This window comes from Apteryx rowi, unplaced genomic scaffold (assembly GCF_003343035.1).
Source record: "Apteryx rowi isolate R43461 unplaced genomic scaffold, aptRow1 scaffold_24, whole genome shotgun sequence".
NCBI lineage: Eukaryota > Metazoa > Chordata > Aves > Apterygiformes > Apterygidae > Apteryx > Apteryx rowi.
Genome location: NW_020448752.1, coordinates 7,574 through 14,844, shown reverse-complemented (window position 1 = coordinate 14,844; position 7,271 = coordinate 7,574).

Sequence of the window (7,271 nt, the reverse complement as noted above, 5' to 3'; positions counted from 1 at the left end):
AAATATAGATAAGACAAGCTGTCTTGTGTTAGGATATTTTGGTTACTTAGAGCTCCTCTGAATTGACAGAGGTGAAGAAATGTTACAAAACAAAGACATTTAGTTTGTGACTCCAAAAAATGAGTTTCTATAATAAGTTATAGATGTGCAAGACTGTGCTTGATTGATTTTATTTCCTGTGGGCTAGTCCCAGGCATTTCTGGAATCTGCTTTAGATGTTCCACACTTAGTGGGAAATACAAGCCTTAAAACAAAAAAAACAAAAACAAAAAAACCCCCACTGTTTTGTGCAGTAGAGTTCAGTGTGAACACTATCATTCTGTTAAATATACAGTCTCCCTAGTGTCTTGGCACACCAGGCCTTGCTGTCTCTGGAACTAGAAGCCCAGACTGGAGAAAAAGGCATATGGGCTTCGCATTGGTCTTTTGGGGGCACACTTATTTTGGGCTGTCTTGCTGTCCCATTCCTCATATGGTTCCCCATATTATGATTAAAATAGCAATTGCAGAAATTAGTAGTGAATAACAGGAGGGGGGAATACTTATTAGTTGTTACAAAATCCAAATAAGAAGGGACCCAAGCCCAGCTTTTCCAAGTGATTGGAGACCTGGCACCTGTCAGCATGTAGTGTTGAAGCTAGATTTGGGACTAAGTGAGCTTTGGGAGGGATCCTGCAACATTAATGACACCCATCTTGGTAGATTGTTTTTAAATRTTCTGTGCAAACTGTCTACTCTTTAACACCTTAGTGATCTGAATGATTTTTTCCAAAGATTTAAACACAACTGTTTTGGAGACTTAAGAAGTCAAACACTGGTTTCTCCCTGTAGCTGCCAGAAGCTCTGTTAACAGGTCAGATACAACTGAAGTACTCAGCACTTCATAAAAGTGGTCATTGTTATTTTTCATTACCCGGGTCCCTGTGCAGACACTGRCAGTAAACAAGGCTGATCTTGAGGAAAATGTTTGGCTTCTGWTTATCTCAAAAATTAGGTTCTTGCATTAACAGTCGTGGTGCTGCTCTGCAGTAATCTTGTATTCTGTGTGGTTTTTCCCCAGTTGAACTGTGCTGCATATTTTTAGTGGTTCAGAAATCAGTGCCTCTTTCCCTCACTTCCAAGGATTGCACCAGTAAGGTAGCACTCAGTCTGTTTTAGTGGTGCTATAGTCCTGGGCCTCTTGCCCTGTCTAACCTATCCCACTACTGAGTCTTAAGGCTTGTCTGGTACCTTACACAGCTGGGTTCTGTTCTTGTCTAGAGCCTTCAAGTTCTCCTGTTTTGCAAATAAATGTCAGTTACTCAGATGAACCTCTTTTTGTACTATCACGTGCCTTTGCTGTACATCAGCTAGTGCCTTTACACTGCAAAGTGATATGTTCCCTCAGACACAAGCAAGGCATAGGTGGAGGTCTGTTAAAATAAAACACTTCCCCTTACTCTRGAGGATTCTTCTATTGACTGCCTCTTCCAAGAGCCTACTTAACCTTTTGTTCTTTAACAGAAGCAGTTGACATCTGTGTAATCAAAATTCTCCTTATAGAATATGGCTGAGTTCCCAAGAGATAGAAGCAAGGAATTGCCATTGTACRGTGCCTTTGTGCAGGATATCCCTGAATTAACTTAATCAGTTCCCAAGAATCAATAAAATGAGCTGATTGGAGAGTCATAGATCACTTGAAGAATTTAAGACCCTGTTTCTGCTGTAGCTGGCTCCTGTCAGCTAGTTTTGGCAAGGAGCAGCTATGACTGGAAATAAAAGCTGTTTCTCCACTACCTTTATCTTTTTCTGTGCTGGTCATTAAGCCCAGTGCATGTGCATAGCACAAAAGCAATGGTTCAAGTGGATGAGAAATGCTAACATTGGATCTTTAAATGCTGCAGGAGTCAGGTTTTCTTGAACTTGAAAAGCAATCTGAATCTGTGTCTGTTCAGGGAAGGCTGAAAGGGGATATTCAAAACTGGCCACTCTTCCAGCTTGATTCTAAGTGAACTTCAGAGCATAGGTGGATGCTAAACTGCTCTGCTGTTTTATTGGGAATATCAAGCATTGTGAATTTATTTTTTTCCGGCACTGTCTGATGTCCCTACATGCATCTATATGGGTACATACAGAGAGAACATAATTTGTTTGAGAACTGCATATAGGCGCACTGGTTTTGCTTTGTTTTGTGAATGTGTGGACAAATTGGAAGGCTGGAGGGAACCGTTGACTAGTTCTGAGGATGTAAGATACTAGTGTTCTGATTCCAAGTTCTTTATGCCATTGGTTAGAACTACTGCTTTCCTACTGTTTTGCAAATTATATTGGCCTGCTGCCAGGATGCTAAAGAGACTTTTCAGTGAACACAGTTAGAATTGGTAATGCTTTTCTATATATGCTTTAGTGACAGTACTTCAGGTTTCTGTGTGGAAAGTAGATCAGAATACAATGATAAGTAAATGGAGCATATATAATTAAGCCAAGTGCTATGTACAAAAAAAAACAGACAGGCCRTTCAGAAAAGGACTGGAGTACTTTTTAATTTTAAGCCTGTGGGTAAATTAGACTGCAGTAAGTTATAAGCATATGCTTAGAGATACACACAAGTTTGTGCTTGCAGCTGCTCTAATTCCTTTGATTTTGGTAGGATTCATGCTTAACCTCAAGCATGTCCGTAATACCCACCTGAATGAGGGCCATCATTATATTATTGTGAATATCAGAACAGTTCATTCCTTTTCCCTTTACTTCCTCTGGTTTTACATCTAGATRTCTCAATACCATTTCTGTCTCTTTAGTCCTACTAGGCTTTGCCTAGGTGAATTTGTGTCCAAGTTTTTCACTTCTTCAACAGGTTTTGTCTTTATCGAAATAACTACTAAGTGGTCTGACACAAAATTGGGATCAGTGTTGGTGTCTTTCACAGTCACTTCACTTCCATCTCTCATTGGCTCTTCTGTGTTTTTAGCCTCAAGATTTAGCTTCACAGAGAGCTCTGATGAAAGACCTTTAACAATTTTGTCTGTCTTGATGCTGCTGGAGATTCCACTTGATATGTTGTCAGGTARAGGTTGGAGAGTTGGAGGCTCATTAACTATTGTACAAAGTACTGGTTCAGGAAAAACTCTTCTGGAACTTGTTACATCTTTGCTAAATTCTTTTTGAGGTCTCACTTCTTGCAAGATGTTGTCATAGGTACTCTGAACTGTGTTGGCCACAATGCCTTTGTACTCTGGACTTGACCTGTTGTCCTTCATCTGTAATTTCCRCAGGACTGATTGGATTTCTGAATATTCCTTTTTCCACAGCCTGCTTGTGTCAATTGTCACTTATTTTGTTTATGAATTATTCTCAGGAATTGTGTAACAGGATTTTTAAACTGCAGCCATACACAAACTCAGTACATCTTCCACCAGCTTCACAGCTGACACTGTTTTCTGATTCGGATTGCTCTGCCTTGCCTGAGACAGGCTCTTCTCTCACTGGTCTCCACAGTGCTCTGCTTTGGGGAGGGACATTCACACATACTGAATAGAAGTGCTTTCTTGAAAACTGCTGGCCTGAAGGGGAGGGTGTCACCTGACCTCAGTTCAGTTAGGGTTCCCAGCATTGCTTTATAAGATCTCARAATGGGTCTTGAGGTCTGATATGAACTTTTAGTCCCTCCTGGTGTGGAATGAACATCTTGCTCAGAGCCTCAGAAGATGGAAGTTTAATGTAATCTTTCCATCTTTGTTTGTTTCTGCTTTTTCCACTGAATAGATTGCTATTCTGGGGATATTGATAGATGGAATTTTTTTCTTGGTTGAATAGCTTTTAATTTTTTAGAAGATATTTTCATTCCTTCCTTAAAATGCTTGACCAGGATATTATTTCTGTAAGCTCATCCTTGCTTTTCTTTTACAGACCTTCCACACTTCAGTTCTGAAATAAGTCCAGTCAGATATTGAGCAAAGTAATCTAGTACAGAATCAGTTATCTCACTTTCCAGCAGTGTTTTTTCTGAACTGTCCTCTAAGAGTATTATCTTTTAGGTTTTTTCTCCTAATATCGTCTTGATGATTTTGTGAACTTCACACAGTTTTAACATAAACACTTAATTCTGAGTGGAGCTGCTAAACTTTAGAAACTGCCTTTGATATGTTATTGCTTTTGGTCATGCTACCTATCCATCAGAAACATTTTAGAATGGTTTTAACATGGGCAGCATTCTTCTGTTTCTTGTTTCTGGTGTGTCATGTTGAAATGCTCTAGATGATGCTTCTGTTTTTTATTACCTGGGTTTAGAAGGGTTTTTGGGATGATCCYTCTTGTATATTAAAAATATTTTAAACTGGAAATTTAAGTATTTCAGAAAATCTGCAATTAATGTTTAAATTGAAAGGCTACAAATGATTCCACAGTCACTACAACACTTCTGATGGTATCTTTGGTGATTTTTGTCAGTAGAAGCCAGAGAAAATGCTGGGTCATGGAATTCAGCTTGCGTCGGTATGGCATTTTGGCACTTTTGCCTTTTATTTTTGGCTTGTTTGGACCTTTTCGTGTTCTCAAGTGAAGAATGCTAGTCTTGAAACTACAAAAGCTGTGTGGTTTTTTTTTTTTTTAATAGACCTTTTTGGTGCACCCAGATGTTTTCTGTAAGCCTAAGTAAATTTCTGCAGTGTAGGACAYAGTCTGAAGAAAGTTGCCACAGGCTGCTGGACTGATTCAAAAGGCTGAACAATTTGTAAGCCAAGTACAGGCCCAGACAACAGGCTGGTATTATTCTGTTCCCTCATTCTGTGCTTTGAGCCCTGACTGTTATGACAAAAGAACATTAATCCTCAGCTCTAATGACAACCCAGGAAATTCTTACAAGACTTTCAGAGTATCTGTTCCATAGGATGGACCCAGGCAGCATTTAATGAGCCCCCTGTAATATGAATTTAATGTCAGGCAACAGCAGGCTCTCTCCATCAAGCTAACCTTTGATCTCCTTGGTTAAGAATCTAACCCACAACTGGGTGTGTTTCACAAGTGTGAGAGTGCTGTAGTTACATTATTCAATTCAGGTGGGCTTGTGCTCTAGATCATTCAGGTGCTTTGAGAAAAACATCTGCCTAACAAAAAGCTTAAGAACTGAAGTACAGGTGCTGTCAGGTGCCATCATCTGTGATGCATAAAAGGTCCAGGACAAAGAGAAGAAAACCACCTCAATGCTGTCAACAGGTAGACTTAAACCTCATCAGAGCCCTTCAACACGAGAACAGCCACATGAGTGGGAGCTACTGTCATACCTGAAAAAATTCTTTGCTTTTCTTTACAGCAGTGTCATAGTTCTGCTGATGCTGCTAAAGCAAGGGAAGTTTTTGTCTTGGGAAGGAGAGAGAGCTGCCTAGAAGAATTCACTGGACTGCCACCTGTAGGAAAAGCCCAACCAGCCATCACTCAGTAACTTAAAAGGCTGCTGTCCTACCTTTGTGGAAAAGCTTGGGGGTGTGTGGACAGGTTGGCCAAGACATCATTCCTCCACATGGAAATGATGGAGTGACATGGAGTTCCAGATTAAATATCAGAGCTTCTTTTAGACCAGGCCACTCTGCAACTTCAGGTGCTTTGATATTCAGTGGGTGATTTTTATTGTCCTTGCTTTTGCTTGGGTCTTTGTGGATTCTTTCCACAGGATCAGTAAAGGTCTATGTATTTAGCAATGAAACTTTACCTACAATTGCTTTACTCTAAAAACTTGAATTGCTGAACTAATTAATAAAACAGCCTGTTCTGCCTACAGTTCCCTTGTCTGTGCTCAGCACACTTCTGAATACTGTGCTGGAGCCAGGCCCGTAAATCAACCAGCTCTTTGTGCCTGCTTGACTTGTCCTTTTTCTGTGCTCAGTCAAGCATGTTTGCCTAGGTAAGTATTCCCTTTAGAACAGGACTTCAGCCCTGTTCCTGCCTTCTGTGGCACTGTTCAAGATGAATGTCAAAGCCTCATCCTGGAAGGAAGGAGCTCTTTGTTGGTTCTGGGCAAGTCTGGCTGTGGAGTGTCTTGCCCCTGCTCCATAATGGATCCACTGACCCCAGGAAGAGTCACAGTTGGACAAGGTGTTCAGAAAAAGGCATCAGTAGACACAGGCCTCTTTGCAGCCTGCCATGGGCACAATCTCAACCCTTGGCATGTGTGTTCATGCACAAGGAGGAGTTGTTCTTGTGGCTTCCTGCTCTTGTTTTATTTGGAAACTGTGGAAACAGCAGCCTCAAACATTCCTTTTTCTTTTCTTTTTTTTTAATCACCTTTAGATTTTGATATTTTTTTGTACAGGAGACTCCAGAAAAAAGGACTATTTGCTAAGTGGTGACAACCACATAGTATCGCAATACTGTCAGAGCTAAGCTAATTCAGTACAAAGCTCATGTTCCCTGCTTGTCTTACTGTCCAAACCTTTTCCACAAGAATAGTCCAAGTCTTTCTGTGACATGAAATACAGAAAGAACAAAACAAAAAAGTCAGTGCATTAGAAATCTGACTGTTGCTGGTGAGATCTGAACCTTTTAAAGCGGCTAAGAGGAGACAAGATTCATGAGGCCTCTTGTAAGACATCTGATCTTTGTCTCAAGAAATTAAACTACAGCGGATGGATTTACACACTGGTAAAATTTGTGTGCCAAAAAATTGTAAGTATTTTATTTTTGTGTTACTACAAAATCTTGAGAGCTGAAGCATGGGAGTCATTGCAGCATGTGCCGAATGACAAAGAAATGAGAACTCTGTGTTATAAGCACAAACCCCTTTGCTGTGAAACATTTCCACCATCTGCAAGAAAATGCTTCAGTTTTCCTGCGCAACTGTCTTTGTACCTGAGGAGATGTCCCTATGCTTGTAACAGGAGTGACCTCAGAGCCCTTTTGGGGGACCACTGAAGTAAGTGAAGACTTTGCACGATTCTCCCCATTAACTGAAGGTTGATTAGGTTGGTTAGTTCCTAAAGGGAAAAATAAATAAAGCTTCAATATGTAAATGTTCTACCCAGGAAAATGTCTTGATCACAGGGTTAAGTAAGAGTTCCTGCAAGTGCAGGACTAATGCATTGCTTCAAAGAAAGTTCAAGATATAGAAGTTAAATGGGATAATTGTTTAGTGTTGCCTTAAATGATTAGCACTGCCACTCGTTTGTGGGTTTGGATACATCATTTGCTGTACTAGCACCTAGTGTGGAACAGTTTGGGGGCTTTTAGGAGATATTAAAAAAAAAAAAAAACTAAAAGAAAAAAAAAAAATTTAAACCATTTTGGCTGAATATATAATC